The 22,368-nt window shown below is 29.2% G+C and overlaps 1 long non-coding RNA gene across 1 annotated transcript; it reads right to left on the minus strand.

The window, feature by feature from the left end:
* Positions 1 to 21,085: 21,085 nt before the first annotated feature.
* Positions 21,086 to 22,143, minus strand: LOC143196288 (uncharacterized). Its single transcript, XR_013005729.1, has 3 exons — positions 22,031 to 22,143; positions 21,306 to 21,947; positions 21,086 to 21,246 (listed from the first exon to the last, which is right to left on the minus strand). It is a non-coding gene; the product is annotated as an uncharacterized LOC143196288 (long non-coding RNA).
* Between the last annotated feature and the right edge of the window lie 225 nt (positions 22,144 to 22,368).

The following is a 22,368-nucleotide window of genomic DNA, read 5'->3' on the forward strand; positions in this document are numbered from 1 at the left end:
TAATTAATTAGTGTGAGAAGTATAAAGGACTGTATCTACAAGAAAGAAATTTTATTAATATATAATACTTTTGTAGTATTGTATATTCAAATATGTGGTATTTTGGTAAATAGTTTATGGCATAGCTAAGGTTCAATGTCAATCAATTAATCAATCCTCAATTTATAATTTAAAATGTTCAATCCTTTAATTTATAATTTAAAATTAATATTCAATTTTAAAATATATAAATGAATATAAAATAAAAATTTAGTATTATGCTGTATTTTTTTACCTCCTCTAAAGTGTTTCGTAAATTAAATTCATGTTCTAACTTTCTTTTTTAAAGTCATTTTTACTTATATATTATACTTATGAACGTTATACTTTATTTTAATAACATACATATTATATTTTACGCGTCGAAGACTAACACAATGTCTATATTAGAAGTTTGGTTATAGATAAGACACAACCCTACTCCTGACGTCCCAAGCAATACTGAGAATATTCAAATATTTCTAACACTGGGGACTCGCGCGCCAGCGTAGTCTAGTTAATCTACCGGACCACGATAATTTTTAATGTATCCTCGCGAAGATTCGGCATGGATTTGGAGAAAATGTCTCCGTTCGCAGTGATCGAAATCAATTCGTGGGGCGTTCGGTTGTTCTCGGAAAGTTTCAGTCTCCAAAAATCATATGATCGGAACTCTGTATTTTTTTGTTTTTAACCATACCTTTCACAATGGCATACCAAAATAAAATGTCATGTGAAATTATTTTTTGACGGTACGTGTTGTTTTCTTTTCCTAAAAAGCAATGTTTATTGCTAAAATAATATGTACCGTCTAGTCGTTTTTGAAAGAGTATCAAATTATTGTAAGTATGGCCGGTAACATAATAAACAAAGTTATGATAAAGAAGAAAATACGAATGATATTGAAATTCAACTCATTTGAAGTTTATGATAAGCATATAACATTCAACAAACTCTTATTTTTAGACGTCTTTAATATTCTACTTACTATTGTGAAGATATTTCAAACATTTACAATTCTGTACGATTACAAAATGATTAAAAATCACCAGAAGATATATTCAGTCCAAGAGAAAATAATGTATATGTATAAATTTCACCATGAGGTAGACATAATAAAACCATAAATTAAGAATATTACTTTCATTTGGTGGCACAAAATGTATAAATGAAGTCATCAGGCAATTCATCCATTAATGATAGGGATAGAAATTATATAAACAGGTATGAATTTGTGTTTACTGCATAATGTATTTTGCATATATTTTATTACTGCTCTCTAAAGCTGTCTAAAGAATAACATAAGTAAGTGACTTTTCTCTAAAACTACTACTAGTAATATTTAATGAGTTTAACTTTATGTTTTAGGTCGAAGATATGGTTTTTTTTGGAAAGAAGCTAAGAAGCAATTGTTGAGCATAGGGCGTTTAATGGGTGGTTATTTTTACATGTTGATGTGTTCGTCACATTTTAAAATGTTTGTATTGTTCTATAAATTAAATAAAATTAGTTGCCAAACTTTTATTATTATTAAATATCTTTTCTCTCACCAGCTGTGAAATACTTTTTCCATATTATTTCATAAATTTTGTACTATAGGGACTATCAATAAAAGCAATCCCCTTCAATGAACTAAAGAAAAACAATTTATAATTTTGACACGTTTTTTTGTAAATACCATTTGCAAAATAGAAATGAAAGTTAAATGTTATTTCAGATTCCTGCAAGTAAAATATAAATATTTTAATATTTCGTGTTTTTTAAGAGGTTTTTGTATAATTATATGTAGTATTATTATTAATCATTAATAGATACAAAAACACATATTTATTATTCAAAGAGATCTTTATAGTAATAGTTAAATTATAAAGAAAACAGGGCTATTTTCTCGAAACCAAAACATATGTCATTTATAATCCTGTCCCACGTTCGCTCAAATTTGTTGGCCAGATCCGCGGCTCTTGGAACTGCATTCTGTTCGCCGCCAAGCTCTGAAGGTCATTGTTGCGAAGACTGGAACTAAGCAAAGTGCATGCGCACTACGACTTTGAACCAATTTCGAAACCTGTTCATCACAGATGATCGACGAATTCAGTTCTGCTCATGCGCATTTTCAATTTTCCCACGAAATTCGCCCAAAAAAGAAAAAAAAATCACAAATTTTATTCTATTTTAACAGAGATAGAATTCTATTTGACAAGTTCGAACGTGTAACTGAATAAGCCTGTAAAATGTTGTTATTATATCATAATGGGGGGTTTTAAACCGGCAATCCTTGTTTTAACGATTTATTTTAATAAATTTCAAACCGCCGGCGTTTTTATTGAAAATATTTTTAACGTGTTGCAGCTGCACAGACAATTAGCATGGGCGTGATTACTAAAATATTATAAAATACAATATAACCTTAGATTTAGCAAAAAGAAACCGGCTTTATGCGAATCGGGTGATGAATCAAGATCAGCTTGATATTAGCTGTATCGGAGATCAAATATACGAACTGTATAAGAACAGTAAGTATTTTTTTTAATCGAAGCATTACTTGATTCATTTATTTTATGGACAATTGTTAGTCTGGAAACTAACCATAAAAAGCTGAAAGATATAAGATTAATTTGAATAATTGGGTAATACAGAACTTGAGCGTTGTAAAGATAACCCACGAAGCAGTTTAATGGAACTTCCAGACATTTCTTTTAAAATAATACAATTTTTTAAAAATGTATAACGAAATCAACGAAGAACTATGACTCTGACTAGCTATTATTTATATTACAATAAAACCACAAATGTACTGTAATCCACTTAATCTTATTAGATTTAAAAAAGTTTGAAAAATTTGTTCTTTCCAATTTAGTTTTTCTCATTCCCTATTTGTATGCGCTTGGAAAACAGCAAGAAATATTTTCCAATCAAGTTGTGGAAGAAAAAGGAAAATAAATGAACTCTGTTGAACCTTAGCATACAGATTTATGTCATAGTCAAGGCATTACTTGCGTCATTTGTTTCATCTTTGAACAGAATTTTACAACTTACTTCACGAAATAAAAATGTTATTCAGCAAAATGACTGTATATTTATTATATAAAGCAACCAATATTTAACAGAAATGTGCATTTTTAATAATATTCTGGAATTAGTTAAAATATATACAGAATAAAATGAAATATTTGGAGTCTTAAATGAAAATCTTGAGAGAGGAATATACCAATTCAGTAAAACAAATGAGCCTAAGTGTGACTTGAATATGATATCGAGCTATATGCTTTTAGGGTCCAGAATACTTGGAAATATATTTTCCTTTTTCTATGAAAGCGTGATTGGAAAGCGTTTTTCGTTCTATTGACAGCACGATCAAAGAGCAAATTGAAAAGAAAAAAGGGATATATTCCCTCAAAATATAACCAGACACCTAACTATTCCGTGACCTTTTCTTGTTTTCTTTATATGTTTAAAATAAAACCTCTGTTCTTTGATTAAATCTATTGTCGTCAACTACACGAGTGTCAATATGTATCTGTCTAAAGTTGTGAATTCGTTTTACAGTCAGACAATATTATCCTTGTCATTTTATCCTATTTAAAAAGAGATACAATGTTATTGGAGAAGTTCGAACATATAATGGAATGAGCCTGCTAAAGCACTAACGTCTAAAAATTCTTCAAAATATTATAATTACGGATTATAAACCGGCAAACGTTGTTTTAACTCTTTGTTTTAATACATTTGAAATCACCGCAGTTTTTATTGAAAATATTTTTTGCGCCTTGCAGCTGCACTGTATATCAGTGCGGACACAGTCATTACCATATCTTAAAAAATAAAAAAACAGTATAACTTTAAATTCGCCAAAAAGAGACCGTGTTTATGCGAAACAGGTGAGCAATCAAGATCACCTTGGTATTTCAGAGATCAAATATAGGAAATGTATAAAACAGAAAGTAGTTTTCCAATCGAAACATAATTTAATACAATTATTTCAGAGAGAATTGTTAGTCTGGAAAGTATCCATAAAAATCCAAAAGATATACAGCTATTTGAGAGATGTAGAACATCCGTTCATACATTGTTGGATACTGTAAGATTTAAGTGGTGTAAAGATAACCGACTAAGGGTTTTAATAGAACATGCAGAAATTGCTTTCAAAAGAATACACTTTTTAAAAACATAACAAATTCAAGGAAGAAATATATCAATTTATATATTTAAATCAGATATGAATATTTCAGAATGTTATATTGGGTTGCTCATGGCAAGATGATAATAAATATTTTAGAGACAACAAAATCTGATGGAAAAAGGTATATATTGGAATAACTATCGATTAGGTTTTGTTAGTCATAACATTTACTTATTGCAGACATATAATTCTTTATGCTGTTACTTGGTAAATATAAATGAAATATTTAATTGCATTTTATGTAATTTATTTTTTTTAGAAATAAGCCTGAGAGAAGATACATGATATATTGCTGAACGTTTTTGCCACAGATTATTACGACTTCCTTCCTATTACTGCATATTTAATCCAATTGAGTTGTTATGGGCAATTCCAAAGAATTATTAGAATACAGATTCAGGTCAAGAAGGGTATTCAAACCAGAACTATCTGGATTTATGGAAAGCGGCATTGTTGAAAATAACATCATCGGTTTGTGTGAGCTAGATCGACACGTTGAAGAAGAAATTGACAAACGGTAGAATCTTGAGCAAGTTTTTGATAGATTGGAAATAAACAGCTTAGTGATTCACTTGATTGGTGTTTCTTAAAGTGAGAGTGATTGAATAAACTTGAGATTTTATGAATGTTGATTTATGATTCAATGCTGACGATTAACAATACAGGCTCATGAAAGAGGAAACCACTAAAAGTCAGTATATAATTAATATACTTTAGTTGTAGGGAATCGTGTTATAGAGTATGAAAGCTTTATGAGCATGTGTGTTTTTGTTCAGAATATACGTGCACGTTTGGTTAACATGTATGAGGAGAGAAGAGAATGTATTAAAAAGAATGCAGTTATTAAATTTAGTTTTATAAAGAAAGATGTATATAGATAGTAATAGGACAAACTAAAGAGAAATATAGTAATATCATAATTACTTTTCAAGGATACAATGCATTGAAAGAAACAAGAAGTAAGCGTAAAATATAAATATGCTTTCTAATGAAAGTAAACTACATTATTCAGATATACAATTATTGTGGATTAGACCTTCGGGGGATACCACTACATACAAAAACGCGCCTAGAACCATATCGATAATAGTGCGGAAAAAAGCTCAATATGTATATAATAAAACAACTCTAACCTATAAATTATTCAGGCTGTAAAATTAATTGCAGTTTTAAGTTCTTCGATAATAAATCTATTTGATATACTATGATGTTACAATAAATTATATTTAATAAAATATTTGTTCAATTATTTTATGTATATTAAAATGTTGTGATATGACAGAGTCAAAATGTACTAATCAGAGTTGATGCGGCAACATTGTGACATTTTGACAGTTCTCACGTGTCACCGCTATTTTGAATATATATATATATATATATATATATATATATATATATATATATATATATATATATATATATATATATATATATATATATATATATATATATATATATATATATATATATATATATTCATTCATTGTCAGCGGCGGTTCCTGAATAAGTGCACATGTGCACTCTCAAATTTAACGAAACTCTTGAAAAGAAAACTAATTAAATTCTATCCTGTCATTATTTTAATAATTCTCTTTATTTAATAAACGATTCATCATAAATTGAAATTAACAGTCAAAAACTTTGACGAATTTCTTATCTGACGGTAAATGGAAAGCTATCAATTATAGACAAACTCCGCACGTTGATTATGCGTAACGTGAGAAATCCAGCCGTTCGCTTTGCTCTGCGCTCGTAAAGGGAATATTTGGTGACTGCACGTCGGAATATTAGAACTCACTGGTCAATCCTCCGCCGCCCGCACTCCATGTTCCCAACGACATTTTTTGGTTTATGCTCGCCGCTGTGCACATGATGTCAGGGCACTTGTAGCTCGCGGATGTAATAATCTGTGTCGAAACTGGAATTTTGATAAAATGACGCCCAATTTTTTTTACCTAACGTTGTGCACTCCCAAATTATAGAACCACGCGCCACCGCTATTCATTATCATTGTCATTTTGCTCTTTGTTTAATGCAAAATGTGTATTATTGCACAATGAAATTCGATATGCATGTATAATTTAAAAGACCCTTGCCTGTATTTGACTGTGGGTTAGTAGAGCGAAATGAATATACTGAGAACTAGTTGTGTATGCTCTGACAGGTTCCCTAATGTTAGGACAAGAAAAACCACTGTAGCGATCGCTACAACCGTTTAGGCCACCACGCATTCGCCTACATCAGAGTCGGTTGGCAAGGCTGGTCGATTGGTACCGTGCGGTTTCCGGCTATAAAAGACTACAACGACGACATCTCACTCTTTTTTCTTTTCTCTACTCTCTTGTAACAATATCACTTCCACAGCGCTACCGTACTTCCTTTACCTTAACCTAATATCCTGTCCATCCTCCCGTCAACCACATGTATCAATCAATATCGAATCAACAAGTTTTATTCAATCAGTGTTTGGTGCGGATCCCTGCCACAAAATAGTAGTGACATTCCGAACGACCAGACGAACATTCCTACACCATCACTACATTTGTAAGACCTTTCCTAAGCTAAGTAGGAAAAACGCTGGAATATTTGATGGTCTTCAAATTCTACCATTGATGATATAAATATATAAGTTTTGCGGATGTCATTACTGATTTTGAAAGTGTGGCTTAGAAATGTTTTAAATGAAAAAATATACATTTTGCTATTTTTTCTCTTTTTCAACCTCTATATACGCTAATTAAACACTGAAACAAAACAATTGCTAGACATTCTCAATAAAAGGTTTTTATTAAATAAAACAGTTTCTATTTATTTTGTAGTCATACTGATTTTGTATTATAATATGAAAATGAATATTTCAAAAAAATACAGGAAATATTTCTGAATTAAGTTTCTTGAATTGGTATCATAAATGATTCGAAATCTCCTTAGATTAAAGAAAACAAAATCATTTTTATAAAGTGTAGTTTAAATTTATACGATCATTATTTATATATAATATATTCTATAATAATATTAATATGTTAATGTATAATTATAATATATTATAATAATGTATATTATACAAATAAAGAGTTCAACTTAAAAATGAATATTTTGTCGTCCAGGAATTCCATTATTTTTAATTCGTTAATAAAATATTCATATTTCCAGTTTTAATCTAATGATATCGAATAAAATAATTTTGAAAAATCTTTAATTTTATTTATAATAACAAATATACAAATACTAATGTTTCTAGCTTCCAACAACAAGTAAACTAATTAGTTACATAAATTGCTTTGTGGAATCTGTTATAAATTTGTATGCTTTTGAGATTCTACTGAATTAGCTATTTATTTCCTTTTTCTACTAGAGCGTGATTGGAAAACATGAAACACTGCGCTTTCCGCTGGCCGCACGTAGTTATATAGCGAAAAAATATATTGAAAAGGCAAATCAAAGATCTTTCTTTTCTTTTGTTAAAAATTTATCAAGCTCAAATAGATTTTTATAGATAAGGAAGTCTAAACTATTATATTGAATTATTTAAGTAATCAGTATATAAATGTTTTACAACTTATAAAAGTCACTAGATATTATGTTGTTGATATGCACTTTCCATTTCGAAATACTTGCAAGAAAAAAATTTAAAATATAAGTAATATATAATAATATTTAAATAAACTCTCTTAAGTTATCTCTATTAGGTTATAGCACAATTAATTGAGTAATTTTAATTAATCAATTTATTAATTATTCAACTTTTCTATTTGATCTAAAAATATGATTGCTTTATCGAAATCTTTCGAAAAGAGTCCGATGTTAAGAGCGACTGATCAACGCTTCATGTTAATTTTTGTTGATTGCTTGTTGCTTACAAGTTAGAATGTTTATAATTTGGAAGTATTTTAGCAGCTTTTATTTTGGATAGATTTGTTAGTAGTTATTTAATTCCTTTATTTTAGATGTTTAATAAAATCCAGTACACTGCAATAACCTAGACCTTTTTGTTTGCTGGAAGTACACCATGTAAATTGTGGTTAATAGTATTAAAGTTTTGCAGAGGGACGCGAAATTGATTTACATCATTAAAAAGAAAAATGGTTCATTATTATTGATATAATAGTGACAAAATAACGTCAACGATGTATGAGATTTCCATATAGAGACATATAAGACAAGACCAATCCTGTATCTCACAGCGTTCTCTTTATTTTTTAATCAACACACTCGAAAAATTAGGTTGTACTTGCCTAATCACGAGAGAACGTTCAGTGATTAGTTTTGAATTGGAAAGTGTATTACTCAATAAACAATATAATGAATAATCAAAACTTTTTTAGGTTTAACAAGTTCAACATGCCCAATGAGGTAACATTTACGTGGTCTTATAGTTTATGATAGATAAATTGTCACTGAGAAACATCGATTAGTAGTTAATACTTACAGTGAGTAAGCCCTGTTTATTTTCATATGAACAACTTTACATTTTCATTGAAGAAGATAAAACACGTAACTGGGTAACTGAATGGATTATAATTCAATCGAACCCCTGAAGAACCTTCAATAATATTAATTAACAATCAGGTAGATAAATGTAATTCTAATAAACATGGTAGTAATTCTGACGATTCTGTTTAAGAAAAATTATTAGAGCATGATCTAGCAGAAATATTATTCTTGCTGGAGAAATATTTAGTTACTTAAAATATTATATATATATATATATATAATACATAACTGAAATATTGTTATATTAGAAATATTAGTTCAATGACAAATAATAAAAAGTCTGTTTTATGTTATTTACCTAAAAATATAACACTGAAATTCGTTGCACGTTTTTGTTTTTAGTCAATATACTAAGGATAACTTGAAAACTCTTAAAGGTTATTGTTATCGCTTTCTTGTCCAAGATTTGTTTCAGTTAAGCACATAACCTATGTAAAGACGGTATTTAGGTCAACGAACGTGGTGCTAAAGGAATTGTTCATCATCAGTTGCTCGAACTCACTGATACTACATCGTACACATTTCTTGTAGTTCGGTCAAAATTAAGAGAGACACACTGAGATGTATTATTGCATATCAATTACTATTTTTATACAAAATATAGAACTCCTTATACCATTTAGTTTCATTATTCATTTGACTAAGATACGTCAAATGATAGTAATATAAAATATATAAAGTACTAAATATTATTTTTTCAGCCATATATGATTTGTCTCAATGACTCTTGAGCTATTTTTATAACTTTAATTTAAATCCATACTGCATTTTTGTAACATTTTGTGTGTTCACCGAAAATGTACTAATGTATAATTGGAACTCAAAAGTTTCCAATGCTAACTATTAATTAGAATAAATTAGACAGCAAATTACATTCAGGAATATTATTCCAGAAAACACATTTCTTGTCCGTAATTATACATATATCCGATGAAGGAATATAAATTTGTCTACAAACTTTGTGTATTCATATGCTTTATAATTCGGAAGAGGAATTTAAATATTGTTGTCTCAAAGTTTCATCATCATTTCATCATGAGCAGTATACTGCTCGGGCAGTATAGAATCACAAATAAATAAGACTTTTGAAATTAAATGGGGTAGTTCTTAATCGTTCATAGTGTTATGGCCATTTCTGTCAAAGTTATTGAAACAATTGTTGAATTTGGTTTTAATTTTCTTAATAGATTTAAAGCAATGCTCTAGAATCAGTTGGGTATAATCAACGGATCTTAATCAGGTGAATCGGGCAATTTGGAATAATGTTAAACGATTATTTAAGAAAATGCCCTTTATTTTGATAGAAAAAATATGGAGTTATCCGCTCCTAATACATTCATACGTTTTGGGACGAATATCACTATTTTTTTATCTCTTACTATGGTTTGATAACGATAGTAAGTACTCGCGAACTTTTCACGTACTCTTTCTGTTTAACTCAATTCACAATGTTCGCTTATTGACAATTTCTAGACTTGTTGTTCTGCTAAGTGTAGCTGTTTTTGCCTTATGAATGATATCATAGTTAGAAAACAGGGGAAAATTGTGTATTTACATCAATATAAGATCTCACACAAAGGTCTAGACTTAGCCTGAACATTTTAATAAGTCGTCTGACGTATATTTCTGATTGATTATACAGTAAATTCAGTTTCGCGTATTAAAAATAACTTACCAAGGATACCACCGAACTTATAGGTGATTGTTGTATTGATAGTAAATTCATGTTGGTAAGCACCACAATTATTCTTGATCTCAAAACACCGAACACAGAAGTCTAACCTGATATATATCTTTATATATATATATGTATCACCTGTATATTAAGTATCACTGCACAATGAAAATAAAAAATTAAACTAGATTTTAAATATAAAAAATATGTTGATTAATTGGAAGGCAATTTCCATTTTCTGTACATATTAAGTTGCTGCTGCATAACAAGTAAACAAATTCTACAACTGATAGAGACTTATAGAATACAGTTATGGAGAACGTTAGCGCAAAGTAACATGAATGAAATTGCAAATATTTGATAACGAGGTCTTAAAAGGTATCGTAGTAGAGGAAAAAGTACATACGCCGACAGATTAATGTACCGATTGTCGCTCAGAGTATTAAAAGATTCAAATGAAATGATTTGATCTTGTATAGCAGTGAATTATATTTGTCATATATATTATATATATATGATTATATATATATTTAGGGTATATATTATATATACTCTTAAGTTATTTTATCAGTAAACAAATTATAGGTTAGTAAATAACTATTAGTAATGGATTTAAAAAAAAAACACTGATTTCTAAATAAAAAAGGGGGAAAACTGGAAGAGTATGGCACAAAAGATCAAAGAACATAAACAGAATTGCTTTCGAAATTATGTAAGTGAATTAAGCCTAGAAGCAGACAAATATTATTCGCTATGGAAAGCAACTCGAAGATTTAAAAGACCAATAATTCGAGTACTGCCAATTAAAAATGATCGAAATGAATGGGTTTGACGACACGATGAAAAAGCTGAATTGTTCGCACAATACTTAGCTAAAATATTTCAACGTAATGATATAGAATCTACCATGGATAAATCTCCTGTTTATTTTGCCACTGAAATTAATAACTTCAAACCTAAAAAGGCACCTGGTATATATGACATTTCACATGGATTATTGAAAGAGCTGCCACGAAAAGCAGTCATCATGTTGACATATATATTTAATGCCTGTTTAACACTGAAGCATTTTTCGGGATGCTTTAAGGTGGCACAAATAATTAGGCTCCAAAAACCTGACAAACCTGTAGAACCAAGGCTATTAATCAAGGCTCTTTAAGAAACTAATATTTAAACGTGTTAAAAATTTTGTAATAACACCAGATTTCAAGTTTGGTTTTCGAAACTGCGGCTATTGAAAAAGCGTTTGAGGAAAAGAAATATTGCCCTGCAATATTTCTGGATGTCTCACAAGCGTTTGATCGGATTTGGTATTTAGGATTAATCTATAAGATGGGCAAATTATTACCGCGTAATTATTGTCAATTGCTGGAGTAATATCTTTTCGGAAGAAAATTTAGAGCATCGCGCGAAATGACGTTCTCGACATTTAAAACTATTTCAGCTGGAGTTCCACAAGGTAGCGGCTTAGGACCTCTCCTATATCTACTCTACACTGTTGACATTCCAACAACAGAAGAAACACTACTTGAAACCTTTTCTGAGGACACAATTATTATGACAAACGACATATATCTGCCTAGGGCAGCAGAAAAAGTACAAGTAGCAGTCAACAAAATCTACAAATTAACGGAAGATTGGAAAATTCAACTTAATAGCTCTAAATCTGTCCACGTTAATTTTGGTTAGTTATCCAAGATTTCGTCTTGAAACACGAAAGAAGATTACGAAATCATACTAACGTGGAAGCAATCGCAGGAGATTGAAGCGAACCAAACCATACGAACTTATATGAAGTGTATACCTTTAGTGTAAACTATAGCCATAAGTTATTATAATTTTATAATTGAGGAATACATATTGATGTATTTTCTCGTACTCGTCTTGCTTGTGAATTAATCCAAGTACAAATGGAATGTAGTAATAAATTAATTTATAATTAAGATTGTACTAAGCGCACTTAATAAAGATGTAAAAACTGAATGAGTAAATTATTTCTTAAATAATATATCAAATATTTTCAAGCCTTTTCTTATGCCTGATAATTTTGCCAGTATGAAATTTTACTTGACGTAGAATTTTGTATAGTTAGAAAATAACTGACAATTGAACTGTCGCTGTAACTAAAACAATGTCAATTAGAATAAGTCATACTTATTTCTGTGAAAGTTTTAATAACTAAAAATTATTGATTAAGTACTTTATATAACAGCTAATTTCATTTCTTTAATCGAAAATGTATTATTCCACCATACATTTAGAATAGAAATTGTCTATAATTTTACATTGTTAACGGCAGTAGTAAAAATAATATGAAACTTAATTAACTTACGTAATAAATTAGACTTATTTTAAAAAACCTTATATCAATATTTGTCAAAGTTTTTATATTAATTTTTTGACGTATTATGATATTATGATTTCTCTTAACGTATACAAATTCTCTTGATATATGAACATATTTATCAAAGAAGTAGAATTGTGAGATTTTATTGCAAACATTTATTAATCTCTTTATTTCTATTTGCATATCCGTATGATTATATCTAAGGAGATACATTATTATAAATATGTTTATATTGTTATAAATATATATATTGTCTATAAATATGTTTTAAGGAAGAATATTTGGGGATAAGAAATATAATAATAGGAATAATAAGAAATGCATCGTATGCCAAGACTTTTACCAATTTTTAATCACGATCTTAGCGCTTGATTAACTTTGATATTCTTTGCACAAGAAATTTTTGACGGCAGCACTAGAAGTAATCTCGTCAGTTCGAACGCGAACTACTTCCTCGATGGGAGATAGTAAATAACGGATCATAAATGAGAGAAAACAAAAACGGAACCGGAAATAAAGAGGATCGTGTCGGCGGAAGTCAGAGCCTCTCCGTTGAGGGAGCCAAACTGACCCGCATTGTCGATGTGAACTGATCTAGATCAAATGGACTCTTGTTAGGCTTGATTAAAGGGCAAATTAAAATGTGGCAAAAATTGGCGCAGGCGCGATGGAAAAAACAAACACGGTCCGAATGGAAGGTACGATGCCGAGTTCGATGCTTTCAATGTGCTTACGCATGAATGAATTCAGAGGCGGAAACGCGCTGACAATGGCCTCTTCTTTTTGTTGCTCTGTTACTACGGGGTAGGTCGTCCGTTACAAAATATTAGAGGGAACGGTTTGTTAAAAGTTCTATAAACTATTAAAAATATTTTTAACAAAAATATTGAACCGTTTTCAAAATACAAATAAGGAACTCACTAAATAGTAAAAAATAATCAAATTTAGGTTTTTAACAGAAAAAAATTGTTTTAAAATAAAATACATAATAATCATCAGTAGGTAGTTGTTCAAATATCTATTGTAAATAGGTAGATAGGTTTAGGTAGGTATTAAGCTAAATTGTGTATATAGTAGAATATAAAATACGTGTAGTAGATAGGATAAATAAATTTTTGTTTATTTTATTTAGTTATTACAACAATTATTACGTAAATATTATATATTAAAACGTTCTTTTTTTGTCATACATCTAAGTTTGTTTATGTTTTACGATTTAGTGAGTGCCTTATTTATTTTTTGGAGGCGGATCAATTTTCTTGTTAAAAATATTTTATTTTTCTCTCTATCGATCGATATTTGCTCAATAAATTACGCAGTTATTTTATCAACTATTACAGTGGATAGCCAAAGTAAAAGTACAGCCCGTATGAGGGAAAATAGCAATAAAAAAACAATTATTATAAATAAGGAACGTTTCAGGGCCTAAGGTCCGCTACCTAGGCTAGGTGATATCACAAATGTTCCAATCAAACTAGAATAAAAGCAGTTACTGCCCTTTTGGGAATCGAACGAGCGACTTCCGCGTGTGAGCTTAACGTTATAATCATTACATTATAGATACAGTTGCCTATAAAGTTTCTACTACTTCTCATATGTTATGGATAGTGCCTAAAAAGCAAACAGATTTACGCTGAACTACTTTTTCGATTTTTTCATCACACCAGTTCAGCAATAACATTATAGACAAATATCTGATAATTTTAGATAAAAGATAATTTCCCTTGATTTACCTCCCCCTCCTTCCACCAAACAGATCCCGACTTGGTTCCACTTGGACCACCTCGAAAGTGCACTCTTTTGAATAAAAAAAGAGAAATCGGCGACCATACATTAAAAAAAATATACAGCCAAAAATAGAACCTCCTCCTTTTTGGAAGTCAGTTAAAAATTTTTTTGCAACCCAATTTTCAGTCCTTTTTAATATTTAAGTTGCTAAGCTGTGATAAGTGAGTCTTTTAATCATAATTTTAAGGAAATACATATTAATAACTAATAATAATTCATAATAATACTGTTGTGCTGCTACTGTTCAATGTGTTTTGCATTTCTATATATTTTGTTCAGCGATACTTATTGATGAAAATGCGATATTTCAATATAGATAACTATTAAACGACCCAACGTTAAACCTAAACGTTAGGTTCGATGGTTTTTTGAAGTTTATCTACATTAAATAATAGTTTTCCATTTATAGATTCACAGTATTGTTGAACTATAGAGACGTTAAGCATAATAAAATATTAGCTCAAAATTGCATTTTGAAAATCCATTTTTTTTGTTTGCACTTTTGGAAAGTTATGGTGGTACCGCTCCATGCTATCCCGATTGTTGGATTTGGTTTCAACCATCTGGAAGTGGTGAGTTCGATGTTAATAAAAAGGAACGGTCTGGAAGACCAAAAAAGTTCAAAAACAATGCTTATTTGGTGAATATCCTGCTCAAAGTAACGATGAACCAAATAAACTGATTCCAAGACTTTACACGCGATGGGAGATATTAAAAAGGAGGGCAAATGGCTGCCATATGAATTGGCTGATAGTACAATTTTGAACTGTTTCAATATTGCGTTTTGTTTTGTTTTCCAAGCAAAAATGAAGAAATTCTGAGTTACTGGCATTGAAAAGTGAATTTACTACGACAACCTCAAAAGCCAAAAATTATGCCCAGGAGTGCCATACAGAAGTACATGACCATAAAGTAATGTTGTTTGATACAGTATATTGCTACTGTAGTTAGATATTAAAACTGAATATCTATTAATATAATCTAATCTCTCTCGAATATCTATTAGTGCAGATGTCTACCGAAGTCAGTTGAAAAAATAGATGACATATTGTTACGAAATAGAGAGTAACAGTGTTATCCCTCATGTATATAGTCATGTACAGTGTGAACTCTTACGTTCGAAGGAACCATATATATGAGGCTTATGAATACATTTCTCTCTCTCTCTCTCTCTCTATATATATATATATATATATACATATATATATATATATATATATATATATATATATATATATATATATATATATATATATTTATATATATATATATTTATATATATATATATATATATATATATATATATATATATATATATATTTGTATATATATATATATATATATATATATATATATATATATATATATTATATATATATATATATATATATATATATATTTATATATATATATATATATATATATATATATATATATATATTATATATATATATATATATATATATATATATATATATATATACCCAGCCTGGTTACTGCAGTGAATGGGATCAAATTGTAAACAATCACAAACATAAATTTACGACCATGCCCCAGTAGGATCTGAAACCGTGGCTATCGCAACAGTAGGAGGACTGTCCCATCGCCTTTGTCACTGCGCCACCAAGCTACCGGCTATTATGTATTTTTATATCTGTTTATATACTCTACCTTGATTATGCTTAGAACATCTTTACTATAGATCAAAACTTTATAGTTATAGTCGCATAAAACTATTTTCTTGAAGCTTCATAAAGTTCTAGCCAATTCCTCTAATTAATTAAATTTAAGAATAATTTTTTTTTCTTTTTTTTTTTTCTTTGAATCGACCTTACATTGATTTCGACAAAGTTCCAGACAAAGGGCCCCATCTTGCATTCCCTGCTATGCTGAAAACCACTGGAAAAAATGACATCTCTTAGGCAAACGATATCACTTGTTTCTCGCCCTTCTATTTTATTAGACATCAACCTACTTAGCTTTAATTGATCTGCCATTATATTCTCCAATACATTTTTTACCCAAAAAAAAAAACGGTTTTTGTTATACAACATTTTGATTTCGGGATTTAATCTATTGATTTTACAACTCAACAGCAAAAACAAAATACAACTTAAACAGAAATCTGGACTCCATGACTCTTTGATATTTTTATCATTATATATAATAATTACGTACTACAATTTTGGAATTGAGTAATACGATGAAAAATTAATTAATTAATTTTTAAACAACAAACACAAAAGCTAGTTATTCATCTATCTAAATTTACTTCGTTCTCTGAAAATTTGTTCTTGAAATTCGTCTACCTTAAATATAATGCATTTATTTCATCAATAATCAATAGATTTGTTTTATTTGATACTTTTTTTAGTTAATTTTATAATAGAACGTTGCCTGTGTCTATTATACATGTTCAATGGATAATTAGAGATTATGCACATCTGCAGATTGATAATGGAGTTATATATGTATAAGTTGGATTTAGTACATTCATTATTAAATATTCTACACCATCGCAGCCCTACACGTTATACAAATTCAATTCAATAAGCAACTCACCGAATAGAAATTATATTCCTGGTAATGCATGAATTATGTTTTCGTGTTGCTAGAGTATTAACTCAAGCGGAACTTTCTAATTCGGCTATAGGTGTAATTCATATACGAGATTTGTGCCTGTAGATGTATTATATAATAAGCTGTCGGTCATTCTGAAAAGCGTACTCATTCTATAGGTATAAATATAATATAGTGGTGAGAATTTATATAATATAGAAAATAGTAAACCTAATAACTCAAATACCAGTTGATTCTCCTTTTTATTATTTGGAATTGAAATAGTGCAACAATCTAATGGTTAGTCAAAAAATCGATAAATAACGCATTTTTGAGGAAACACGACCTTCTTTAATGTAATACCAACCTAAACCTACTTATCTATTTACAGCATTATTTTAACTACTAACAACTGACTACTTCGGAGCCGGTGCTGACCCTATATAATTAGTTGTCTCAATAATTATGCGAAGTTTAATATGCAATTGTTAGAACTTAAAAATCAAATTGAATGACTTTCGATTTTCCATCACACTAACTCAGCAATACCACTATACCAAGTTATCTGATTATTTTAGATAAAATATATGTGAAAAATGTATGTGCCTATGAAATTTGAGCATTTCCCTCGATTTTACACTTAACAGATCTTGATTTAGTTCCAATAGGACCACGTCGGTGTGCACACTCTTCGAGTAAAAAAAAGAATTTTGAAAATCGGACCACAATTGACGGTGAGATCGATGAACATACATTGAAAAAAATATATATACAGCCGAACATAGAACCTTCACCTTTTTCGAAGTTGGTTAAAAATAGAAAAATAAACGATTGAAATCTAAAGTATTACTCTACACTTTTTCTAACTAGCGGTTAGATAAAATGGAAGAAATTAATAATTATTCTATAGAAGATCGAAATAGTTCAAAGTCACGCGACTGGACTATAATAACGCATATTCGAAAGCTTATTTTCTAGAAACTGTTTTTTTATAATATTTTATGCATTAATTATTTTTTAATAATTTTTTATTTTAGATTAGAATATACTTCAGTAATTTTTCTATAATATTGAAAAGCTTTAATTTATATGAAATCAAACAAACGATCGATCGAAGCTTCATTCGTTTTTATTATACATAAATACATTGTCAGGATGGGTTTTTGAAATCTGGAATGCTCTGACGTATATATGTTTCGTAAACTATAACTGCAAACATTTTTAACATACAACAAAAATTTGAAATTAATGTAGTAAATAAATGTATGGTTAATTACGAGAGACCACAAAATATGTATATAGATTAGATATATAGAGAGAAAGAAAGGAGTTCCGTCTGATAATAGAAAGTTTTATTTATTATCATGCTCTAGATAAAAAGATGAAAAGTCACTAGGAAGGGGGTTGACATGTGGCCTACTAAAACTCATTGAAACTATGAATGTTGAAGTTTACTGTTAATTGAAAAATTTGGATGAATAAATTGTACTTTAATTAATTTTATTTATAATTTTATTGATTAAAAAAAATAATTAAACAATACCGGTAACCTAATATTTTTAGACCCATTAAATAGCTACCATATCAGAACCTTAAATGTTTTGATCGATGTATATTAGATAATTATAGGCTATGCATGCATACTGATTAATGGTATAGTTGAATATGCATAAGCTAAGTTTAGTGCCTGAATTATTAAATATTTCATGGCGTGATACCAATGTTCTATTGGTAACCCGTCGAATAAAATATTTTAAATTATATTCGTCTCAATAATTAATCTCAAGCGAATATCCTAATAAAGTATTGTTCATACATGATCCATATATTCAACTAATTGTAAAGTTTTTTTTATACAAAATATTTCAGTGGAAACTTTAAATCACTTATTGCCAGCTATTACTTTTGCCAACTTTCAGTCAAAATCAACTTATGTGTTTAATTTTTAATTGTAATGCAAATTGTAAATAAATTTAATTTAATGTAATGTAATTAATTTACTCATATTTTGCATTCATTTGTATTATTTTGCAATGTTAACACATGACGGTTTCTGTATAAACCTACAATTCATTCGTCGTTTCATTCGTAGTATTCTGACCGTGATTAATATATCGCGCGGTTGAAAGGCATCAACTGTTGTAGCTTGAAATTCCCAGTTATAGTTTAAACAGATGTTAATAGATTGCAGGCTTATTATAACATCAAATACACATCATTAGCTTGAACAAAATTATTTTTAGCTGTATAGTAACACAAATTCGTGTGCAACTATGGTTGATACGTTCAGTCGACAGATACCCCAGGCTCATAACGTTTCTTCAATAATTTAACACCTAATATAGTATGGGACAAAACTCCCGCCACCATTTTGATTTGACACTAAGGTGGGACAAAACTCCTGCTACTATTTTGATTGATTGGTTATATGGCGTTTAGCGAAGTTTCACTTTAACCATTGTGTTGTGTAGACGTCCAAATTTTATTGTGGATAAATATACGCCACAAGAAAGAGCAGAAATAGTTACAATATTTATTGAAAATATTAGTTCCATTATTGCAACTCAGCGAAAATTGCGACAATGGTGGCAGTGCTTTTGCCCCACCCTATATTACATTAAATAGTTATTAGAAGATAATAATATATTAGTACAGTAATATCTAATAACAATATAAATATATATAAGCATAGTAATATACCTATTTAATACAGCAATACGAATGACGAATTTATATAAAGGAAGTATTTTCTGAACGAAAATATGTATTCCAGTTGCAAATTGTGAACGTATGCTTTAGTTAAAGTTCGGTAATATAATTTTGTCGTTAATATAACGATGTCCTCAATAATAAAACCGAATGATTAGATGATAAAACCATACAGTAGTTGAGGTAGTAAATAATAATAATTATTATAAAATAAAACACTCTCCAACTATGTCTTAAGTGAATGCGCTATAAATCGGGTGATGACGTTAATATAACGTATACCGAACATTAAATAATATTAAAGAACTACTGACACGTGGGTAAATAGTAAACCTTATAAATTATTGTTACAGTAGTAACACTACAGTAATTAATTTACTCAGTTGCTGATGAAATAGCTTTAAGATATATAAAAATACTTATCTGTTCAATACTTGGCGAGTGAATAACATAGAAGAATATTCAAGTTAGCATTATGTATGAAGTTCAACTTCAAAAGTAATAGAAATTCATTTGATTTATTCTTGAGAATTCGAAACTCACTTACTGGCGTATCCAGTTTTCTATCAGCTATAGACTAAGTATTCAGAAGGGGCTATTCATTTCTATTGCTGGCTATGTAACATTATTGAGCATTGTTGAAGATTTTTTGGCTTTCTTTGGATTGCTTTCATCCAGTTTGTGCTTTAGTGAATTGACTCATTACAAATTTAAAAATGCGCAGCTTTGAAAATAATATATACTTTAATACTGAATACTCCATAAATTGTTACTTACTCATTTAAGATATTTTCAAGGATTAACATATAAATCCGAGATTTCAATACATAAAACAATATGGTAAATAGCTATTAAGTATTTTCTGGTCAAACATTTTTATTAATGGACACCGAATTAATTAAGCGGGATATAATCAGCAATAGGAAATCTTGACAGAGAATATTTTGATTTTGATTATAACGATCTAGTTTTGGAATAGTCTCTGAATTTGTAGCATTATTGAACTATTTTCACTCAATTACGCTATATATTATTTAAAGGTATATTGATCTGTGACTGGATAAAACTACAAAAATTTTTGCTAATATGGCCTCAATATAACATATAATTATTATATATAGTCTGTCCAAAGAAGTTTTTCACATACATCATCTAAATATGTGACGTCAAAACCTTGCCAATGTTTCAACTTTGAGTGTTATTTCAATTTGGCTTTGACAAAATTCCAATCTAAATAATAAATTAAACAAAAATACTGTTATAAAGTATAATTTATATTAACATTATATATTATACAGTAAATCAAATGCACATATTATCGAGGGACCTAAAATTAGAATTAAGTACACAGTTATAATAGTTTGTAGGTAAGGTTTGTGTTTGATTATATTTACATTGAACTATTTTCCATACCACCTATGAGTTGGAGTTCTACGCGCGTTTGTAGTTATTGTATCCTCTGAAGGCTTAGTCTACCTAATTAACAGTTGTATATCCAACTAATATATTTTACATTCATTAAAGAATATATTTACCTTTAACGCTTACTTTTTGCGTCCTTCGGTACAGTGTTTCCGTGTAAAGACATTTGGATATCACTCTATTTCTCCTTAGTTTGTTCTGCTAATACCTGTATACATATTTCTTGATAAAACTAGGATTAATCACTGCATTTTTCCTAATGCATTTAACATATCTGCAAAACAGTTACTATTCTTTCTCTCCTGAAACTTTTAACCAAGTACTCATGTATATTCAGAACAACTACACTCATATTTATGCACATACATCTTTTACAATTTACAACAGCATTTTCTACAATCATCATATATTAATTATAAACTCAACTTTACTTATTCCCACTCTCATCACAAAGCTTTAGAAATTGGCAGTATTGAATTATATCATATACATAAAGTTTCTTTCAAGTGAATAACTAAGCTGTTAATTTCCAACCTATCCAACATTTGTTCACAATTCATTTGTCAATTTCTTCTTCAATGTCCCATCGAGTTCATCCAATCTGCAGGTGTTCTTAACCATTCCTGTTAAGTATTGAATTCTAACCTAATCAATTGTTATTTCAACGTTTAATTTTTTCCAACAACTTTTGTTGTCATTACACTATTTTAATTATCATCTTGCCACCAGTGACCATTCGGTATATTAATCCCATTCTGAAATACACATATCTCATCTAAATATATAAACTGAAATAATCTTCCTTCATTTTATTATATGATTTTTATTATACGTTTACCTCTCCAACCAATTTTACCGGCAAGAGGGGAACTCCGTTATGTCGTTCCTGTTCTACTTAACTGATTAGAGGCGAAATCTGTTTTTTCTGGCTTCAGAATTGTCATTTTGAGTAACAATAAGTATGGATTTGAAATTTATCAAACAAGCAAAACATTAAAATAACTCCATCGGTTTATAACCGTTTGTCATTGTTTTGAGGAATTTTGCATACGTTTGACAACCGAACGACTTCGGCCGTCTCGTTCGGTTACATGTTAGAACTTATCAGGCAGAATTATGTCTCTTTTTAACTAGAGTAAAATGAGAAGGAAAATAGTGTCTGATTGTAAAACGAAT

This window comes from Rhynchophorus ferrugineus, unplaced genomic scaffold (assembly GCF_030347505.1).
Source record: "Rhynchophorus ferrugineus isolate W39M unplaced genomic scaffold, kcgeb_rfMv2 rfM1, whole genome shotgun sequence".
Classification (NCBI taxonomy): domain Eukaryota; kingdom Metazoa; phylum Arthropoda; class Insecta; order Coleoptera; family Curculionidae; genus Rhynchophorus; species Rhynchophorus ferrugineus.